The following is a 23,976-nucleotide window of genomic DNA, read 5'->3' as shown; positions in this document are numbered from 1 at the left end:
GTTGGTTCCTCTGAACCAGTACCCAGACTTTGATTTTCCAGCAATCTCGCTATCAGTTCTAACTTCTTGCCTCTTACAGAAAGATTCTTTTGCCTACAGAGAGCTTGTAAATTCTCAGTATTTTCACCTGACAAGGATTCTTGACTGTAAACTTCCATAGTAGACATGTTTTTGAAAGTTGCTTTTTAGTGCTAAGCTTTGTGGTTAGTTATCCTAAAGTGTCGAAAAGCACTCTAAACTGTATACTCGATACAAATCCCACCGCTGTACACCAGTGTTAGGCGGAAACCTGTGCAGTTCCCTCTGGGACCACTGCAAAAGATTTAGGACTACAGGTGTTTGGCAGTAAACCCACTTGGTAGCAGTCTGTACCACACAGATTCACTTGGTAGCTGTGGCTGAGCAGTCAGTTTCCCTCAAGAAGAGTTAGGCAGTATGTGGAGTATACAAAATAGGGCAATCTACACAGTAAGACAAGCAAACGCGCAACAAGGCTTCGGTGTAAAGATATATAGTTATTTATTTATAAGAACACATCTATAGAAAACACTCTGGCACTAATACGGCAAACAATTTCAATCACAATTACTCTACGAAGGAAATATCAATCCCCCTAACAATAGTTCGACAAGTCTAGGTTCAACGGCATCACTTATTTGCAGACAGAGGTGTATGCTTTAACGTAGATGGCACTCTAATATTCGTTAGGATGGGAGAGAAAAGGCGGGTTAAGAAATCAACTCGATACCAATATTTTTTAAGAACAAATGCAAGGCAAGAAGACAGGAACCACTGTAGATTCCAAAGTTCAGAGGCCAGGCCCACTTGGAGAGAGGCAAGGCAATGTGTCCCAAAAAGTATCTTAGTGGAAATGCGCTTCGAGTCTTTATCGCAAATTGTTATGGAAAGATTGGACCAGTTCAGAACAACAAGTTAAAGAAAGCTTGGAGGCGACCCGATGGAAAAGCGAGGATTAAGACACCTCACTGTATCCGGCAGAAAGGGAAGCCAGGCGGACACGGTACCTTGTTTGTGGAGAGACAGCTGCAGCGGGGGCAGTTGTTCCTGGTGGTGGATGCACATCGGGTCTTTGCCAAGAGTAGAGATTATCTCGTCGTCAAAGAAAAGTGAAGTCCGGTGCACCACCAGGGAAGAGGCCAGCCGCGGAGTGCTCCGTCACAAGGCACCACCTTTTGGTCGCTGTACAGGGGTAGTGGCTATCCGGTTGCCGAGGTGCTCTGCACGGGCAATTCGACCACTGCGTCCTGGAGCGAAGAAAAAGCAAAGGGGACTGGTTGTTCCCACCAGTCAGGGGAAGAGACTCTCCGGCAGGGAGATCTCCTCTGTCGTCGGGAAGTGGTGAGTTGGTTCCGCAGGGCTCCACCGGAGGTGTCATCGTTGCATTTCGGCTCAGCTTTACCCTCGTCGGATTCTTAGGTCCTGTGGCGACTTCTGAAGATCCAGTCCCAAAAGCCCTGCTTTTATGCAGAAAACCCCCATTCATTCAGCCTAGCTGTCAATCAACACATGCTAAGTGGTGAGCGGGGTGGCTCACCACTTGGGCCAATCACACTAGAGTGCGAACGGAGTTGGCAAGGCAACTCGGTCCAGGGTGCCTAAACCCCCTCCTACACCCCCGTGGTAACCCAGACAGAATGGCACCACTTTGGAGGGTCTCTGTACAGAAGCCCGCCAAAAGTGAAACAAAGGGCTCAACCTTTGGTTTAGGAGTCACAGAGACGAACACAGACGCCATTTTAAAAACCGAGTTCTGGCAGAAAATACCATCCGATAGACTTATTTAAGATAAGTAAACCGGTGGTATGTTAGAGATTAACGAGAAAAGGTATCAATCTCCAACAATCGGAAGAATCCCACAGGGTTACATTCGGGGTCGAATATAACAAGTAGTTTCCACTCCACCAGCCAAAACTCGATGAGGGGGGACGGGACAGTGCCCCCTCGAATAACAGACCCAGGAGTAATCGAATTACCCCTACTAGTACGTCCACAATAGGATGGTTTGTACTAGTTCCGTTAGTAAATTTAGGTCTAGTAAAGCCAATGGTGACTTTACATGCCCGGGGAGACGGTAGTCAGTCCCCGGATATGGAGTCTATGAGGGAGGTCCGCTAGGACGCCCCAGTGCTACGGCACGGAGGGTGCAGTGTAACACACATAGCAAAACATATGAGACCCTATGGAGTAAAAGACCCCATAGCCCATAGAACACATTGACATTCAAAGGAATTACACACATTCATGTCCAAGAGTGGGAGAAAAAGAGTCTCACTCTTGGCAGGATGGAAAAAAAAACTCCAGAAATCCAGCAAAGCTGCTGGGGGACTCACTAGGTTAGGAAATTCAGCCTAAACAGAGAATTCTCCCTTACAATGCTACTCAGCACTGTCTGCCAATACACAGTTCTCTGGTCAACCTTTCATTGCCATGAAATGCCTCCCTACATTTTCACCTGGGGGGTGGCGAGGCGAGGGGGTGGTGCCTGTGGCCATGCAACCCATTTCAGGCACATTGCACGTGATGGCTGAACTTGCCCTTACACTGCCTTAATGTTTATTGGTGGACATCATAACGTACTTTTTGATGTAGATAGTTGGTAACGTACACATGTTCTGCACTGCACCCATCCGCTTCTGAGTCATGTGACACTGTTCTACATGCCTACTCACTGCTGCAATGTCACAGTGACCTGGCATGTATGTTCAGAATGTCATCCCTTTACCGTCATGAAACGCACGGGCACAGGTGCATCCTGTGACACATGTACTCTCTATTGGAACACCATAGTGGGTGTTTATCAAAGTTGATTGGTCAATCTGCGGCCTATACTAACTAGTATAGGGCGAAGATTGATTGTAGTTTGCCAATCGGGTTGTAATGACTGTGGAGCTGCCTGCACGTGTGTATGTGTACACTTCCACATACATCAAAGCAAGCAGCGTTGTTGCTGATTGCTTTGGCTGTATAGTATGCTGTTTATATCCATCATACGGGTGTATATGAACACGGGTGTATTTGAACACTTTCACATATACATATGCAAGCAGCTTTAACGTTGTGTAGTGCAACATTGCACCTGCTCACTTATGTGTATGTGATGAAAGTGTTTATTTACATGTGTTCTCTGCATCTTTTTTGTGGAATGACTAATATGTTGTTATTTAACATAAATGCTGCTGATATTTCATCTTTGCGCACGTTATGTTCAACTGGCACAATCCTGAAGGTGCACTGTCGTGCAGTATGTGTACGGCCAGGCCCACTTAGCTAATCTGGTGGAGCCTGGCCGTGATGATTTGACACACTGAATAATGTTTTTGGCACATCCAATGCACAATGTGTGTATCAGGCCCTGAGGGGTGTTCTGGAGGCTTCATGGACCAGCAGCTTGGACCGTACTGGGCGTTATGGTCCCTCATGCCTCTTTGCAGGCCCTCACTTTGCTTGGGACATTCCCTATGTCTACATTGCCCATGGCGCCCGGTACGGGGCGAGCTGCAGATGGATGAAGCTATATTGGTGATGATGATTCAGTGATGCATGTGTACATGCATATTACGTGTGTCATGGTGTGTTTTGATTCACTTGCAGCTGTGGTCATTTGGCTGTTCAGACATGCTTATGGTACGTGCCATCTCTTTGTTGCCATCTGTCATTTCTGCCTGTGATATGTGCCTGACAGAGGTGGTGTGTGATGAAGGTGATATACTACATTCAGTACATGTGTAGGCTTCGCAATTTACATGCATCCATTTCTGCATTTGGGAAGCCATTGCATATCAATGCCACTAGATGCATCCCGGAATTTCAGTTGTGTGTGACATGTCTTCTTCATGTATTGGCTGTCGATGTGATCTCTATGTGTGTGTGTGTTATGTGCTTCTGACATGTGTACTCATGTTTGTTTTTTTCACATTACAGATGATGACGAAATGGAGCCAGAGGATGTTGATGTCATTCCAGACACGTGGTTGCTATAACATCATCAACCCGGAACAAGTGGGGGTCGTGGGGTGATAGGCCACGAAAACCCAATTGTGCTCCAGACCATCGTGTCCAGGGCTGGCAATCAGTCTAGCTCTGATGATGACTTTGAGCACAATGTTAAGTTGGATGCACGTCATGTCCATTCGTCGACGGTGAGTGATCCTAATGTTGATGATCTTCTGTCCACGACACCTGCACTGAGGGGCCAGACAGTGTTGCAACCTCCACATATGATGGATCGGACGCACAATCACACTCCACACCAGTTGCTGATGTACCTGGGGCATCATGTCAATGGAGGGATGTAGTCCTGCAGCCGCGGGCGTTGCCAATCCAGCGAGGACCACGGCTCCTTGGGCCCCACGGGTGTCATGTCCAGCAACACAGTGGCCGTGCGCTGCCAGGGTATACTGAGTGGAAGCAATCCATGTATGCCAATTCAGAACAACAGGGGGCAGCTATTGATAAGATCACTCAGAGCATGGAACGTGTGGCCCAATCTGTGCTCCCCACTGCTAGGCAGGTGCAGCTCCAGCAGCAGGCAGCGCAGTCCACGGCCCTCTCACTCAGGCTGGGCATGGCAGCCTCAGACAGGGTACTCCAGGCTGAAATGGTGTGTCTGCATCAAGCACTTGCTGCTCACGCAGAGGCACACATGGAGACCCTGAGGGATGACCATCATTCCCTCAGAGCTACTCTGGGCATGCTAAACATGTCCCAGAGGCAGCGGTCAGAGGAGAGGTTGGAGCAGCTTGAGAATTCCATCTCGGCTGAGCTACGTGCATGCCAGGAGGTGCTCCAGATGTCATGTTCAGGCCATGCAGGCAGAACTCTGTGTTACACATGCTACCTTGCAAGTGGAAGCATGCGTATCACATGAGGTGCTGCATGCTGACCTATGTGCCATCGCCACACAGGACCGGGTTTACCAGTCCCACAGACTTGCTGCCGTCGAGGGGCAAGCTTTGCTTAGGCGTGGTCAGGGAACTGTGCCACCTCCACCTCCACCTTCTGATTTCCAGCCAGAGGGTGAGCAGGACGACGACTTATCTCCCACACAGGTCGAGCCGTGCAGGCGTTGAGCCCATGGAGGTGTTTTTTTATCTCAACATCATCGCATGTGGGTGTTGAGGTGCACCCTGTAACTCCCCCCTCCTGGGTGACCCCCCCTGGGTTGTATGTGGCCATTTTCTATTTTATTATTATAATATTGTTTGTCTATTGTGCATTCATGTGATGGTATGGTGCTTTGTGGCTTTTGAAAGCATCCACTGTCTCTTCCAGATGGGCCCATTCAAGCTTGTCTCATGTATGTGTTTGTGGCTTGGGGTCCAGACACATATGCCACTCCTGCTTCCCCTTTCCATGGGCTTGCAAGGATGGTTCGGTGTGACAACAATTTACACAGGGTCATTGGACATTCGTCATATCTGTGGCCTGTCTGCTGCTGTACTACTTGTGTTTACACCCCTAGTGGGGATTATGGATGTTTTCTCCACAGCATGTCTGCATTGGTGAGTACATTTTTGACCTGTTCATTTATTGAAGTTGATGGTGATGTATTTTCATTTCTTGCCTGTATACGTGCTTGATGCACTTCATGCTGTAGACGGTAGCCTGTACCCTTTTGCTGTCAAGGGACCGGGTGGTGACAATGTCAAGTTGGTACGTGTTGAGTTCAGACCCTGGGGATTGTGGAAAAGGAGGATGCATTAGGCATGTGACGCAAGAAGCACAACTCACGGTCCAGTCCTCACCTGAGATGTCCGCCTATACTACTTCTCTGCTCCGTTCAGTTTGGACGGCACGTTGTATCTGTCTTCCCTCTTGGACTTTGCTGCTGCCTGACGGTGCAGTTTTCATACTGGACTACAGCTCTTTTACTTGTTTTTCACACTCTGGGGCCTTTAGTCCCTGTTTTTCTTCCTGCTACTGTCCTCGTTGCAGATCTGTCTGCCCGTCTCTCGGGCAGATATTTCCACGTACTCTTACACTGCCTCGGTTTGCCTCAGTACACGTCTGTTCCACAGCATCTCTCTCTCGCTCCTCCTGTTTTTATCTATTACATCCATACCTTTATGTTGACTTTGGCCTTTTATCAATGCAATTCAACTGTGTGGCTCTTAACTTGCTGTCAGATGTTTCCGGCTATCTCGCATTCACTGTGCCTTTCCAGACTTGTGCTGTCTCTGCCTTTCTTCGTTCACGCTATCAAGGATTGATTGGTTTTCAGCTCAACCATCCAGTTATGCCAGCCTCCTTCGTTATTTTCTACTCAAGTTCCAGCTCTACCCATCAGTTGTGGCATCCCCATTGATTATTGTGTAGTAACATTCCTACCCATCCTTTTGGACCATTGTTCAACTGTTCTACCTTGGTAGTTATTCTATAATTCAGCTTGGACATGTGCTTGGCCATATTCTGCGACTTCAAGTTAGCTACTGGAGACTCCTCCAGGGTTTTTTGGTGCCTAGAGGCTTTTTCCCTGGTTTGGAGATTTGGCTCCTTGGAGTTCTCTGCGATTTGGTATTTTTACCGGTCAAGGTGGCTTCTGATGGGCTGGACCCTATTTACACGAAAGGAAAACAAGGAAACCAAGGGGAAGGGGGATCCTGAAGCCAGGTACACTAGAAGGAAGAAGCTGACGGACCCAAGACACCGTTCTTCTGAAGGTCATGGTGATGAGGATATGAGGGAAGGGCTTTTGTTGTTGTACAGTACGCTTGGCCTACAGTAATTGGGCACTCTCTGACATTTTCAATGTGGGGTACTATGTACATGATGTGTTCTGCTGGTCAATGGCTGTTCCTGTGTTGGGTTTACTTTTCAGGTGTCAGGGGATTCGTGTGGTTTGACACAATGGGGTGTCCTAAGGGCAATGTTCACATGTGATGTGTACAGGACACTGACGGTCACTTCATTTCACATGCATGTATTGAGTGCATGTCTCTACTGACACACTCACTTACACAATGCACCACAACACATTCAACCACCCTTCCATGCCCACACATGCACACAGATTGCCTTCTCTGCCATGCTGTGTCCCTGCAGCGCATTATCACTTACCATTTGGGGATCGTGTACATGCGTCACTGGATTCTTTTTGTTGCTTGTCCTTTTTATATGATGCTCAAGGTTTTTCCCCAACACAATGGCTGCTCACTGTGCTGTGTGCTGAGCGGTGTGTTGCAGGAGAAACATACAGCACACGGTTTTGGGATTTGCGGATTTGGATTGGCCAATGTGCATGCCAGCAGGCATTCTGCCTTTTGTTGATAGTACCGCTGGTTGCATGCATTTGTCTATGACTTTGTATGTGTGGGAGGTTGTTGGTCAGTCATTTCATCTGATTCCATGTCTGGTGCGATTGTCTCAAGCCTCTTTCCATTTATCACGTGGCACTTCGTATCTAATTTGTCATGTGTTGTGCTTTTGGTTTGCTCTTTTGCTGTTGCATGCCATGTCATGGTGTGGCCGACGGAGGTGATGGAGGTTGGGAGGGTTTGGGTGACATACCAGTGATTTTCATGGCCTGTTTTGCAGGGGGTGGTGTGATATGATGATTGCCTTCTCTGGCACGCTGTGTCCCTGCAGCGCATGATCAATTACCATTTGGGGATCGTGTACATGCGTCAATAGGTTATTTTTGTTGCTTGTCCTTTTTATGTGATGTTCAAGGTGTATCCCCAACACAATGGCTGCTCACTGTGCTGTGTGCTGAGCAGTGTGTTGCAGGAGACACACACAGCACACGGGTTAAGGATTAGTGGATTTGGCTTGGCCAATGTGCATGAGAACAGGCATTCAGTCTTTTGTTGATGCTACCACTGGTGGCAAGCATTTGTGTATGACTTTGTATGTGTGGGAGGTTGTTGGTCAGTCATTTCATCTGATTCCATGTCAGGCGTGATTGTCTCGGGCATCTTTCCATTTATCACTTGTCACTTCATATGTAATTGGTCATGTGTTGGGCTTTTGCTGTTGCATGCCACGTCATGGTGTGGCAGGCAAGGGTGATGTGGGTTCGGAGGGTTTGGGTGACATACCAGTGATTGTCATGGCCTGTTTTGCAGGGGGTGGTGTGATACACACCTTGCATGTGTTCCTTTTGGTCACACCGGATTGGTTATGTTTAAGTAGCTAGGGATGCACACAATGTAGCACTTCTGTGGAAACATTCTCAGGGTGGTAAGGTTGTGAAAGCTGACTGTCTCTTTGTCATCATCGATTGTCACCTGGTATGTGCCAGGCCTTTATGCATTCCGCAGGGGTGGGAGTTTAGGTGAAAAATGTGGCTACAAGCTGGGTCCGGGCTTCCTCGCCAGGTGCCCTTTCCCCACCCATGGGCAGCACCTGTGTCTGTGGTTGGGGATGTGGAGGCACCACCATGTCCACCGGTACGCCCCGCCGTGTTGCAACATTGTGCAGGACACATACTGCTACAATGATCCTGCACCCTACTGGGGGTGCATATGGTCGCTGGCCCCCAGAGCTGTCAAGGGAGCAGAAGTGTGACTTGAGCACTCCGAATGTGCGCTCCACTTATGCCCCTGGTTGCAATATGGGCTGCGTTGTATCTTACCTGGGGTGGTGTGGTCCGTATTGGTGTCATCATGTGGTTGCTCAGAGGGTAGGCACTGTCCCCTGAGGAGGTGAGGATGGTTGTCATTAGTTGGGTTTGTGTATTTGTCTTTGTGTGACATGCATGCATATGCACAGACATTTGTACTCACCAATGAACCATGTGTCGCCATGCTTCCCAGCTTCCAGTTCCCGGCTCAGGGCAGACATTCTGTATATGAAACTGTCATGGGTAGACCCAGGATAGTTTGTATAGACATAGGTGATGATTCCATGGCCATCGCATACAACCTGTAGTTGATGGAATGCCAGTGCTTGCGGTTGTGGTAGATGTTCTCAGTGGCCCTAGGTGGATGTAGGGCCACATGGGTGCAATCTATGGCACCAAGCACTTTGGAGAAGTGTGCCACCCTGCACAAGTCCTGAGCACGGCCTGCCTTTCTGCGGGTGTTCTGGACATGTATATGTGCCTAAGGACTGAGGGGCGCGCAGTCATGATTGCCAAAACCTGGTGTAGGCAGCGTGACTGTGTGGCCTGTGAGACACCCCCAACTATGGCAGTTGTCTGCTGAAATGACCCAATGGCCAAACAATGGAGTACATTGAGCACCTTTTCCAAGGGGCTCAGTGCTTGGGAGCACAAGGTGGGTGATGTGAGGTCATCCTCCCACTCAGTGACCAGGTCTAGGATGATATGAGGTGGAAACCTATACCTGCCATAGACCTGGTCATCAGGCATCCCAAAAAGGCTAGTCCTGGGCAAAACAATGTGGGGCCTGGCTATTCTCTTCCTGCTGTGGTGTCCCACGATCAGTGCTGCGAGAAATAGGACATTCATCGTAGCTGCGTATACGTGTTTGTTGACATTTATACTGCACGGGGACGCTTCCACCTGCCTTTGTGTGGTGGACGTATTTACGCCTGTGCATGTCTTTTGGTGTGCGCGAGTTTCCCCTATTCCATTTCATGAATATGTGTTGGTCGCGAGCGTGTGGGCGTTCCGTGTATTTCCCAGCAGTACTCCCCCAGTTACACCCTCATTTTCATGCATTGTCCCCCATTCCGCGTGTTCCGCCCCCTTTTTGGTTTGTGCACTACACGTTGTGCAATTTCGCTGTGCGTGTTGCGCACGGCGTTCGGAATGTCGCAGTGACGTGTTTGCCCATGTGTGCCACACGGTGTTTCGGCGCTGCTCCCTGGGAAAACATGCACACCGACTTCCATGAATCGCTTGCGTGCGATTCGCATGTGTGCGCTGGGTTTTTCACACTTGCGCCACCGAATTTGGTGCACAATTGTTCCATAAATCGCCCCCTAAACCGGGTGGCATGTGAGCAGGATGTGAAGTAGGAGACACATACCAATGGGAGTATGGACTGAGGGAGCCAGTCAATATTCATGTTTTAGTCACCCACGGATCTCTGCAAGGCTGTCTTTTAACAGGAGGCCATTGTTTGCTGACTCTACATGCATTTCTTGGCACATAAGGTAGTCCAGTGTTTGATTGCCTCCAGTCTCTGATGTTGGTGAAAGTGGCTCCAATTGCTAGATGTGTCTACTTTAATTAAAACTGCAGTCCCCTGGCACCCGAGACACTACTCTGTTTGGGTGGGTTCAGTCGAACAAAATGCTAAGGAGGAGGTGCACTAAACCTCGACTCAAATGAACAGCTGTTTACTTCTATGCTACATCTTAATTGCAAACTCATCTTGCAGTGAGCATAGCAAGAATCCATCTACTATAATGGGGCAGTACAAAGACCAAGGACTTACAAGTTAAATAGACTGTCTGCATAACTTATGGCTGCTACTGCCACCACCACGGCTCAGCTGTCACAAGGATCACATCAATATAGGATATGGATACTTCCCTGAATTCTTTGTTTACGGGGAGACCGGTCTCGGGTCAGGAAGACAGAAAATACACTGTATAAGGCATGGAGATCCCTTACACAATCACACAAATTGTGATTATCCTCACCAATCTCAATGGTTAATCAATAACAACATTAGGCACCAAAGTGTCATTTTTATCAAAACCTCATTCTTTAATTATTTTCATTTTTTTTTAAACTCAGTCTTCTATATATCTCACATAAATTATAGATACTAGAAATACTCATATAAAACGACTCATCAATAATCTACACAAATATTCTAAAACCTTTAAGTGTGCAGGGTTAGTACACACTGACTTCGATACAAATCCAGTACACTGTTTATAACAGATAAATCTGGACAACTTATTTGGTGGTCTTCATTAGGAAAGACAACCATGCCTACAGCCTGCACTTCCACTACGGAGGTTAAATTACACAAAGTACATTGGTCAAAAGAATGACCTAACTACATTTTTTACAGACATACAATTGCTGTTGGATGAGGACTTTGTTATTGCAGAGTCCGCTAAGGAAAAAATCAGGGGACTAGACAAAGATGTATTCTCTAGTCATCTGTTGACACATGTTTTGGCCTCTCTACTAAGATACACTTTTTCCTGGCGTTCTCAGACTGCTGGTTATTAGGCCTTCTTCAACACCGTAACCTTGTTCAAAGTGGGACTCAATGTTGTGCACCCCAACTATTCACTTCCACTCTAAAAACAACAGAGATACAACATTATATTACTCATTTTAAAAATGTGTAACGTTATTCTTCTCTATGGTGTTCAGACTACTGAATACTTGTAGTCTATGATGGGTGGAGGATGTACTAACCTTAATGTTAGTGCAAGCTGTGTATATGGATTTCATTGAACCCCTCTGTCTGTTTAGTAGGAGATTAAGGATTTATTTTGGACCTTTTTTGATTTATTTGATGGCCTCTCGGTTTAATTTTTGTCATTCATTTTAGACATTTAATTTTTGACATGTTTTAGCACAGCTTCACAAATGCTAACATATGATATGATATGATATGATGTGATATTTTATTTATACCGTGCCCATACACAGGTGTTTCAGAGCGCCACCAGGCAAAGGGAGGAGGAGCAGGGGAGAAAAACAAAAACAAACGATCTTACTAGGCCCAGTGACATTGAGAACGTGCAAGTGCATGGGAAAGGGAACAGGGGGAAAGTGTAACAGAAAGAGCCTTCCAGACGCCCCCAGGGATATCAGGTGAGCGTAACATTTTTGTCCACTTTGTTTTTCAAACATGAGCTTTGTTCACAAATTCATTGCTTGACCTAATTGTTTTGTTTTCCAGGCGTAGTGGAGACCACAAGGGCATTTAATTCCATAAATGAGCCATTGCGACTTACAGTTAGTAAAGCGATTTAAACACCATTTGAGATCATATAGATCTACTTCTTTAATATATTTTGTCATGCTGCAGACTGAGCAATTGCCACATTTGAAGTTGCTCAATACTGGCGGGAGGTCCTATAATGTTGTTTGTGTTGTGGTTCTTTTTCCTGGCATTTCATTTCGCTGAACCAGTACATCTCTTAGGTTTATCTTTCTTTTGAAGCCAAATATTTTTTTTTGTGGGCAGAAATTTGCTATTTGTACCATATTCCAATTTTTCAAGATCATCCTTCTTAGGTTGTTACTTATGGGACTGAATGTCGTCACACATGTTATTTTCTCTAGGACAGTTATTTCTCGTGGGGTTGAACACATATTCCTTTGAGTGTGGCATGCTCACTTATGTGCAGTACATACTACTTCTGAGTGGTATCCACATTGTTTTAGGGGTGTGCTTAGATCTAAGCTGTGTCTTTCAAATTCAGAAGCAGAGGAACAGTTTCTCCTCACTCATTGGAACTGACCAACTGGTAGGTTATTTCTCAAGCTTAGAGGGTGGAAGCTCTCATATTTCATCAGGGTGCTTTTGTCGGTCGGTTTCCTGAACAATGTGGTATCTAAAGTGCATTCTGCCGATTTTTGGATCAGAAGGTCAGGAAATGCCATGTTGGTGAGATTACATGCGATTGTGAAGTTCATTTATTTGTCTGTGCATTTCCATGCCATGAAAACACCATTTATGTATCAATCCCAGCTCCCAATTTCCAAGTTACAGTCGACTGTTAATACTTACCGTCATTTTACACAGCAAATACTTTTCAGAAAAATAACACCACTTGTCGCAGCTCCAATCCTCTATGTCTCCCTTTACTTCAGTCTACCCAGTCACTCAATGCCTTTGTCAACTAAATAAATATATAATATTTCCTCAGCCTTTTACCACAATCTATAGGTTGTCGCTCTTCGACATTTCATCATTTCTTTATCACATATAATACATACAATATCCAGACAGACAGACTGGCCGGCCCACATATACTTCCGCCAACGTACCTTGTGGCTCCTCTAGCCCCTATTAAATTACTCCAATCAGAGTGTGAATTGTTTTCTTTAACAGATCTATCTGTTTGTCTCCTATGTATCGGTTATGGATTTTAAAACAACTCCTTCTTGATGTCCTTCGGTTACAATTTCTGAGCTTATCTTTTATGGATCACTCCTCGTCCACAACCAAATACTTCTAGTCAACGCTCTTCGTCGTTAACTCAAATACACAACTAACCCTCCATTACTCACTCCCCATTATCACTTTCCTCATTTAATACAAATTCCGGTTTGCCAGCTCTGAAACACTTGTGTACGCGCGTGATATAAATAAAATATAATTTAATTTCTCAATCTACTCACCATTCGCCTTTCAGCTTCTGACACTCAGGATCGTCTCCTCCTTAACCGTCCACTTCCTCCTTCAGTCCGCTCAGCTGCCAGTAGAAACCGCGAGGAGATTTCCGTGAAAGAGGGACCCGTCCCACCTATCCTTTTAGTGACTTGCACATTTTTACTACTGGCCGCTATCTACAGAGAGCTTCACGTTCCTCCAGCTAAATGGCTGAGGATACCCAATATTCGAGACCCTTAAAAGCTTACTGCGTTGATGGACCTCAAACCATCAGCTCTCTGCTACCATGTGAACCCAGTGACCTAGGGCCCTTTAAGATGAGGTAGCAATACTTTGAGATGGATGGGGATGCAGAAGTCACTCGAACATCAGTAATCAAACCGACTCAGGAAGTTGGCAAAACAGTGCTGTTTTATTTGCAATTATCTAAAACAGGGATTTACAACGGACATCAACAGACGTTTGCTCACTTTCTCTCCAAGCATTTCATTAAAAAAACATTGCCTCTATACTAAATATTCATCATAAGTGATGTCACACTATGTGGCAAACTACAAAAACCTACTTGGCGATGTAAAAGGATTACAGGGAACATCTAAGCATACGTTCCATACTAATGGCGGAAGTTATTGGGTCTTTACTGTCAGGTGGGCAACTAAGCCCATCCCAAGTGCACATCATCTTTTGTGTCAATCTAATACTCAACACTTCATTGGTTATACACACTTTAGGGCTCTCTGATACATGGCCCCCTACCATTGGTTTGGCACCTTAGTACCCTCTGGAATATTCCACACGCTAGCTACACGCAGGCCACCATTCCAGTGCATGCACGGTTGGCGTGATCATGCCTCCCCTTCCAATTAGCCCCACATCGATCATCACTCTTGCAGTCTACCAGTCAATTAAGCTTTGAAATTGGCCTTGTAGAGACTCTCTGTGCCTGAGAAATAAAGGGAGTATCTGCTTGGTTTTGGTGTGGCTCGACCCCATGTCTATTTTGATCTGACCATGTGACAGGGAAACCACATTTTCAAGCCTTTTGCAGCATTTAGTTCTATTAAATCATGAGCTCTTGACACCTTCAGCTTTTTTCCATTCCACCTCAAACAGAAGTTGTTTCTTTCTCACATTCATTGTAACTACTGGATGGACATCCAGGCTCATGGTGGCCCGTCTTCTTGGTGCTGGTCCAGCCAAGCCTTTCTTGAATTTCTCTCTCGCCATCAGTAATGTTCAAACTATGCCACACTGAAAACTCTTTCCAATCACGGGTTTCAGCCTTGCTTTAAGGTGCACTGTGCAATATCCAGGTTCTATACATGCCTACGTATTATACATTTGTGAATCGCCTCAAAACTATTCACTATGTAGCCAGCCTTAAGATCACGTTGTCTACTTGCATTACTGCGTCTGTACAAGTGTAAACTGATTTACATATTCTGCAGCATTTCTGTAGCATGAGCATCTTCATCTCGAGCCTGAAATGTTGCTCATCTTTACCACCTTCTCTTCAGAGCTTATATAATGTCTATTTTCTTCTGCCTCTTGCCTCTTTTCCAGGTGCGTCATCTTCTACTCTGCATGATGTCACCACTCTTCTTTCTTGTTCAAATGCACATTTTCTCTGTAACTTCATCCAATAGAACACTATGTCTTTGTGCATTTATGTAGGGTTTTCTCAAGGGATACTTTGTGTCCATGATTCTCTGCGATATGGGCATCCTTACTGGTACTGCACGTGTTGCAATTTCTGGTTCCCAACATATAGGGGGCATAGGGGTGGAGCTTTTGGTGGGGGCACTTGACTCCACCTCTACAAAACTATAAGGAAGCATAATGGTACTAATCTAAGATTTTGGTCTAGAAATTAAGAGTAACCTGTATCCTAGTTTTCATTCTCAGACCGTGCACTTACAAGAGTTGTCCTGTTGCTTTGGCAGAGCATTGGGACGAGCTGCTGTAGACGCTTGTTGGTGAAGACACATTCAAGCCTTTCAATGTGGGTTTTGCTCCCTGTGAATCTGTAGAGAGTACTTCCAGAGCATGGCAAACTCGACATGTCTTCCAAAACCTTTTACTTCTGCGCTCTTTGAAAGGAAAGAAAGCCAACCTGATGATGCAGATTAGAACAAAGGAATAGGAAGTTCAATGGCACCAGAGTTTTGCTATCAAAAAAGTGTGATGGAAATAGTAGTGTACCCCGCGTGGCATACACAAGACAGTAAAAGCGATATTTCTGTCCACAGCGAGTAGCAGAACGGGAAATCAGATCCACCTACTTAAGGAGCTTAGCAGAAAGCTTTGAGAATCCCATGTAGATGCTGTTACCTTTTTAATGAAGAGGAGCAGAGACGAGAACCCTGAGGACTTGGTGGGAGAGGTAAAGGAGGGGCAACATTGATCTATGCCTTAAATTAGACATAAAAAACAAGCTGAACACTAATCTTGGACTCTCTTGATAACTTGGTTGTTGCTTTGAAAATCTGATGTGTGGGATGTTTCCATATAGGCAGGATCGGGACTTTGCTAAAATGAGTGCCATCTGATGGCGCTTTGCGGAAGAGTTTGCCTCATGCCTCCACATATCTTTGGGTGAATTGGCTACTGTGGGGGAGTTGGAAGGGGTCCCACTACTGAGAATCCCCACAGTTAGGTGACTCTAGCTGTGGAACCTTTTAGTTTCGGCTTATAGGTGGTGATCAACTCATGGGGGTGAAGTGTATTGGTACAGAATGAAGAGTAGAGAGCAGAGAATGGCATTGATGGACAAAAACATATATCCATGACTGCCGGTGCTTTGCCTATATTCATTGCTGCTGGGTAAGGGCTGTGCCAGGGGGTGAGGGGAGTGGGCAACACCAGTGGAATAACGAAATTAGATTGTAACTGCGATGAAGGAGAGCAGAATAATGGAGTGGGAATGGCTTGCAACAACACCCTGACTGAGTTGGACTTATCAGAAATGGATTTGAAACGTAGACCGAATTTAGTGATGAAACGCTTAAGAGAAGCGGATTGGATCCGTACGTTAGGGAAATATGAGTCGTATCTGTAATAACAAAATATTAATCTGGCTCGGAAATCTTAAATACCTACATGGTGCAATTTCCCAACGTCATTCAGACAAACACACTTCTTGAGAATCAGGTTGAATTTACTGGGTACAAACGAAATCCTTGGGGCTAGAAAAAAGTTCCCAGAGAGGAAAGGTTGTGCAGGCTATGTAACACTCGGATTACAACATTTCAATATCTAAGTTTAGACAGTAAGACTCTAATTGAATTGAGAAATGAGACAAACGCGCTTGGGAAAATACTTGGAGGATTGTGTTATTTTAAAAACAGAGTTCATTTGGAATGTAATAATTGATGGAGCTAATGTGGGAGCTAAAATAAGTTTAATAAGATTTTTAAGGAAAGTTTTTACCTTGATTGAGAATGTATGAATTGTTGATGATGACAAACTGTGGGACTAATAGTGGATTATATCTTAATGTTTTGATTTTATAACTGTATTTTGTGTAGTGTGTTAAAATGTGTGATTGGTGTATGTGTTAAAGATTATGCGTAGATTTACCTGATTTGCGAGAGGTTTATTTGAACAATAACGCAATAAAAAAAAAATAAGTAAAAAAAAACAAACGAGAGGGCATTCCTTTCGGTGTGTCCTCTATACTTGGTTTCTTAGTCGCAAGCATCCACCCCCGAAGAGTTGCCTAGGGGAGTCGGAGCCTGTGATTTAGGAAGAATAGGAGATGGGGGCGCACAAAAAGGAGGAATGGTGGCCATGTGCCCTGTCTCTTCTGCGTGGCTCCCACTGGTTATTCATGTTGGATTTGAGAGCCAAGCAATTTCAAGCCCACCGCTTCGCTGCCACACCCCCTTGTTAGAGCCCCGATCGTCCCACTTAGGCACTGCCTGCATTCCACCCTAATCTCACGCAAGGGCTGCTTGTTTGATAGAATCAATTGCCTATCACTTAATATCATGTGTTGGGTTTTGAGGAGAAGAGTGGGGCCATCTGGTAAAATAATTCTTTCTGCAGAAATTGCACTTTGGTGACCCAGTGAGGACGCATTTCAATGATCTGAGGATAATGAAATGAACACGTTGGTCTGCAGCGTAATTAACAATTAGAAGAAAAAACATCGGTCTTAATGTATTTCATTCCACCATTACTTGCTAAATTTTAGGTTTTCGTATCCAGCCCAGTCGGGTCTTTTGCACATTGAATGATGCTGCTTGTACTTGCGTTTTCCATACATTACCTCAAGGAGAAGAATTCAAATAATATAGGACTAATATAGCCTCAAATCCCAATGCAATATTGACAGCTAGCTCACATCAATGTCTCCGGCTAGGGAATGCTCGCAATGCGAATTTATTCCAGGTAAGGAAGACTCCCAGGATAACATCACCATGCCCATGATGAGACCGCTGTATGCGAAGAACAGGTTGGGAATGTTGCCATTAAAGATGCAACTGTCCAAATGGCGGGTAATTGATTCCTAACTTTGTAAAGTCTGAGCTCTTGGCAGGGGAGACACTGTGCACTTTTTGTTTATATGCCCTTATTATCTGAGGCTCAGAAACAAACGACTAAAACCTGTCTTGTTGAAATGTCATATTCGACCATCACATGAAGCATTGCTATTATCCAGGAGCACATACTTGGTGAACTTTGCATTTGCGACTTACATGTATTGTGCCTGGCTGCTTAGAAGCAAGTTTCTCAAAATCAAACAGACATTATGAGTGCTGGCACAGCGGCGATTGAACTGTTTAAAACGATGTGGGTGTGGCGCTGGACCCTTTGAGCGCAACCATCTGTTGTGATACAATGACCCAAGCCGGATGATGTTTTATATGGGGTGTTTACTGTGTTCTATTTAGCATTAGCATGTATTTATGTGCTTGTGTATTGATTGTGATTGTTCTTTTGTACACACGTTTATAGTGATGCCGAAATACAAATATTGGATGATGTTGATAACATAGGACTACTTACCATTCCGGGATCAACGTTAGGTAAAATGTTGATGCACAATTACACACCAGTACAGTTTACAAGTACTGATTTGTGTTTAAATGTTTCTCCTTTCTTGCATCTAGTATTGTGTAAATCAGATCTTCATATTTGTACAAATGTTTGTTTACATTTCAGTTCCTATCCACAACAAAATAAAATCACTACACTAATCTTTTCCGAATGAAAATAAACACCTCACCCATTGCTATCGTTGATGCTAAACCTATGCCCAGTGCGCTTTTTTAATGCTGGTTATGTAAGGCATAGCTGCGATCAAGCGAGCGCTGGCAGGCTGGCCATGTTTTTCACCCGTGTTTGTCAGGGTTACAGATATGATGGGGGTGGGGCGGAGCAGTGAGTATGTGGGCGTTGAACTAGGAAGATATTACAAGAACAAGAACAAAGTCATCCATGCTGAAAACAAACATGCTCTGTAAACAATATGCCGCCGTTCCAGGGAATCACTTATTTCTTTTTAACTTGGTGTCAATCAGCAGCCCGACCAATTTGCCAGTTGCCCAATTTGCATACTGGCTGATTTGCATACATTAAGCGTAACCTCACCCTCCCCCTTCTTTAGAATTACATCTCATTATGGTGCTGCTGGGACTGACTCCACGCCCCGAGAGGGGAGATTAGTTTCCCCAGCACGTGCTGGGGAGGTTTTATCGCGCATTGCACTCAGCGGGCTGGAGAAGTGGAGGGAACAGATTCCAAGGACGTCCTTGGGGTGTGCGTCGCGCAGGACCAGGACTCGCTGCTGGCAGCAGGTGGGAAGATAGTGTATAAGGCAGAGTTTGGAAGAATGGAGCGTGTGAGGGAGATAAGCGGAAACGATGCAAATACGTGTCCGAGAATGAAAAGAAAACCAATGAGAAGGGGCACCGTGCGGGGGATGGGGAGATGATGTTGGGAACGGCAGAAAGGCAGGGGAAGCACATATATGGGTGCACAGACATGGGGCACGGGGAGGGAGGAGACGGAGTGAGAGGGAATACAGAGCCTGGGAAAACAAGAAATGAGGTAGGGGTTTGAAGGAGAGCAGAACTGAGGGAACCAGAGCTACACCAAGGGGCTTAGCATGGCAAGCAATTGCAAATGAATGCAAGAAGGCGAGATGGGTGAGAGTAGGATTGGAGCAGTAACGTCAGTGGCTTTTGGTGTCAGAGAGGGTGAAGGCATACTCATGAGGCACGTTTTACTACTTTGCAAACAGGGACACAATGAAACCTACACAGAGCCGGCCTTGGGGGGGGCGAGCCGAGCAACCGCTTGGGGCGCCACGCCCCCCAGTGCGCTTTTTGCCCCTGCCACGCCAGCTCGGTGGAGTCTTTCAAGGGCTCCCCGAGCTGGCGTTGTGTGACAAGGCGCAGCAGGCGGCCTTTTACTGTAAAAGGTGCCCGCGGCCGTGGGTGCATTTAAATGCGCCACTCCGCCGTGGTCACTTTTCTCAAGAAAAGGCGCCATTAGTCCCCCACCACGCCAGCTCCAGGGAGTCTTTCAAGCGCTCCCCCGAGCTGGCGTGGTGGCAGAAGGTGTGGCAGGCGCCTCCTTGTCATTGAATGAACTCGCGATGGCGGGCTCATTCAATGACAATGGGGTGCTAACGGCACCTATTTAGCCTCCTCGCCAGAACGAGGAGGTTAAAATAAATAAATAAATAAATATATTTTTTAAAAAGTTGCCCATCCTGGCCCGCCCCCTTCCGCCCCGTACCCTGTTAATCAGGGGGCCGCGGTGGGCAGGAGGCTTTAGCAGGTTGAATGAACCACCTTTTTTCAATCCCTGCAGTGAACTGCAGCTTTCCTGTCAGTTCACCTCACCTGCGCGAACCTCGCGCATGCTCATTGGCCCAGCCAGCACAGCTACAGTGCTCTGTTAACAGTGTCCTTGCCAGGAAACTACTAATAGTAATTGCTGGGCCTTTGTTAACAGGGAAGCCCAGGAACTTTTTAACATCTGTGTCCTGTTCTGTCCAGCCACAGCTATAGTTCAGCAAGGTCGTGTCAACAAAGCCCAAAGGTTCGCTGCAGGGCGGAGAGTGGTGAAACCCGTTCAGCACAGTGGTGCTGTGCCACTGTTTACAAATTACTGGGTAGCACTTTCCAGCTCTATGCCTAGCTCAGCCATTGGATGACAGGAATGTGAGAATGAAAGAGGGAAATAAACTGGATTGGGGGTTGGAAAAGAAATATATTGAATGAAGGCGGAAACGAATGCGAGGGAGACTAGGAAAGTGAGACTACTGTTTGTCAAAGTTAAACAGATAGAGTAAAAGGCATAGTGGGAGCTGTGAGGGAGGGTCAAAGAAATGCACAAGAGTCGTATACTCAAAGTTCACAAACATTATTAGGGCATGAAGGTCATTGACCTCCCTTTCAGCTATCTGAATGCACTTACTCTGTTGAAAAAAAAATTACATCAGCACTAAAAGTAAAAAAGAAAACACACTTACCTGCACAGCCATGCTCCACCCTGCTGGAACAACGGGAAAGTCGAGTCACCAATGCCTTCAAAGTGCACAGCTGGGTCTAGAGCCTACGCTCCAGGAACACGTCCTCCATAAGCGTCCCTCCAGCCTGCACAGCAGAGCACTCCCGTCCCCACCCCAGCGGATCTCTTTCCACTGCAGCTTTAACGCGAAAGCCTATGTGCAATTTAACACTGCAAAGTGAACGCTAGAAATAGTTGCATCCTATACACAAAACATTTCACATTAGTTGATGCGCCTTTACTTTAAAACCTATTCCAGTTCATACAAGTTTATACTACACAAATAAACACAACCTATTTAAAGACTACACAATAAAACCTTTAAATTGGCAACGCTTTTTCTCGACATGCTTAACTCGCCGTTGAACTGTTTGTGCTTGAGAACCACAACTCCAAAAGCTATATTGTTATGATCACTATGCGCCAATAGACCTGTGGGCCTGTGATAATGACCCTTTCCAAACTACTTATGGCCGCCTGGTTTCCCTCGGCCTTAACGTGGGGGCGAGTTAATATCCGACGATGGCTCTTCCCACAGTTTATATAGCTATATTAACTTCATCAGCATGGGGGGGAGCAATGCATATAGGTTCTGGGTGAATTGTACTTAATGTCGTAATGATCATTATAAAAAAGATGTAGAGATTGGTCAATTCATTGTCCCAAAGACCACATATGGGAATACTGGCCTTTTCCAGCATTTTCAAACTAATTATCCTAAAGTTTCATTTCCTAGGGATATAAAGTTGTGATTGCTTCTTGGAAGAATAGGGTCCAGATATCACACCCATCTTTTTTCTTGTCAAACTCAGTTCTACGATATAGCACCTTGTTCTCTTCTTGTCAATCTCTTACCAGCAAGAACTTCTTCTTCCTTGGTTAGGGTGATTGTCATTTAAAAAAAATATATTTATTTATTTACACATCTACAGCAGCGCACAAAGCCGAGTGGCATCTAGGTGCTAGTTACAGTAATTGCGTTAGAGGCATTTTACAAATATATGTTTCCAGATCTGTTACAGGTTTAAAACTAGGCAAAAAAGTTAAATTTAGTGCGACAAGTTGAGGGTTAGTGTTAGAAGCAGCTGAGTTCATTGAGTGCTTACGAGATCAGTGCAGCTAGACATACACAAGACACGTATGAGATGTACCAAGGTCCTTTCCTCTAGCTCAGGCTGGGGCTCGGCGTTCGGTTCGGCACAGCTGCTGAAATTCTGGTCCGCCCAGCGCGAGGACCGTGGCCAGGGCCAGGGAGCAGAGCTGAGCGGTGCCTGTGCCAGGGAGTGGAACTGAGTGGCGCCGTTGCGTGCGGGGGGCTGCTCATAAAGACGCCCACTACTCCCACTATCATTAAGTACTCTGCTCTTCTGGTAACCCACTCACTACTTACACACCCAAAAAAGTCTCCTGTCATTCTTTTTTTTTTCTCTCTCTCCCTCTTGGGATGTCCTCCTGATAGTGCAGTGCAGCGGAGGGCTGTTAGTGCGCATACTGGGAGTTTTAACAGCTCGTTACAATGAAAGATGGTTGTAACCACACATACTAAATAAATATGCTAAGAAAAAAGTTCAATTCGTTTGCTCAGTATTGGCACCAGACGTGCGGTTCAGAGACTGTGGGGTTAATAACCCTTTGATCTGACCCGCCGTCCCTTTAATTTGACCCTCTGAGAGAAACTTGACATGATTCATGCCTGCTTTTATGTCTGCCTGATTCAACATAGAGAGGAACATTAGGCTCGGAGACTGTGGGGCTTATAACCCTTTGATCCGTCGCAACCGGTTTCCTCTTTACAACGCCCTGCATAAAGCCCAGCACAGCTATCATGCAGCAAGAGATATCTGCTGCCTGTTTTGTAAGGACATTTCACACATTAAGAAAGGCATCTCCGCCTAGACTTTAGCAAGGCAGCAGAATACTGCAATTTATGTTATCTTGATAATTATTGCCACAATAGGCCTCTAAATTTCGAGTATGCTCTCAAAATACAATTTAAGAAGTGGCCCAGGAACAGATGAGCCAAGAATTCCTGATTTGGAGGACACTCTTATTGGCACATCCTCCAGGCTAGATCTCCAGCAACAATTGCACTTACAACAAGGCATGCCAGCCGGGAAAACCATCTCTATTCAAGCGCAATTGCAACAATATAGACAATGATTGTACATTTCAAACAGGCCTAGGGGAAGAGATGCCCATGCAGGACAGCCAGGGTGAAGCCATCAAAGACTTCACTCTCACAGCGACAAATTTGAAGGGAACAATTAAACACTACTTCCCAAGTCAAAGATATGGGAGGCTGACTAATTCTCCTATAAGCCTGTATTCAAGTCTGGCAATTGGACAAAGGAATACTAATGGAGGGGAGGAAAATGAGCAAGTACCTTTAGTACCGGATCCTCCCCCTAGGTTGATGTTATCGCCGATTTCTTCAAACAGTACCCATAAGTCCAAATCAAGCCAGAACATGATAGAACAACTGAGAAGCAGCCCATCTTCTCCCAAAACTGCTGGCCACCAAAGGGACAGGGTCTCTAGTCCCCCTTTAAGGGAGACACAACCATCCCTCGCGAGTGAAGCAACATTGGTCGGTCTAAACTTCGGTCTAAACTCCCTTGTGAAAGCGTTTGAAAATATCAAAAGTAATGTACAGATACACACGGGCATCCTAATGGAAATGTCTAAAGACATAGATCAGCTTGACTCAACAATAGTGGCCTTGAAAAATGTAATTAACAACACAGTTTCACCAACATTGCAGGCCTTGACACAATCTATGACACTGCAAAGAGAAGAGACACAACAATTGAAAGACGCACTTAGGGATTTGAAAATAGAAAGTTCCGAAGTTAAACATCTACTTTTGGATTTTCTACAACAAAAAAGGAAAAAAAGAAAAAAAAACATGACACAGGAACCACAATTAACAGGAATTCCTCTAGAGGTCAACATACCCCTCCCACCTCTAACAACTGACTATCCCTCCATATTTGAGGATACTCCTCATTCCCAGTCAATCCTGGATGAATTCTGCCACCTGGCCCAGTTGGCAGACACTATTCCAGAGAGCATACCTCCCATTCCAGAGGAAGCCTCCATCCAACAAGGGCCTGAAGAGAATTTTGAGATGGAGGACTGGAAGGGTGGCTCGCAAACAAACCTATAAGCGTAGGAGAAAATTGAGAAGAAAGAAGAGAGGAAGAAGGCATACAGT

The sequence above is a fragment of the Ambystoma mexicanum genome, chromosome 10 (assembly GCF_040938575.1).
Source record: "Ambystoma mexicanum isolate Mex_15411 chromosome 10, UKY_AmexF1_1, whole genome shotgun sequence".
NCBI lineage: Eukaryota > Metazoa > Chordata > Amphibia > Caudata > Ambystomatidae > Ambystoma > Ambystoma mexicanum.
Note: the sequence above shows the minus strand (reverse complement) of the source record.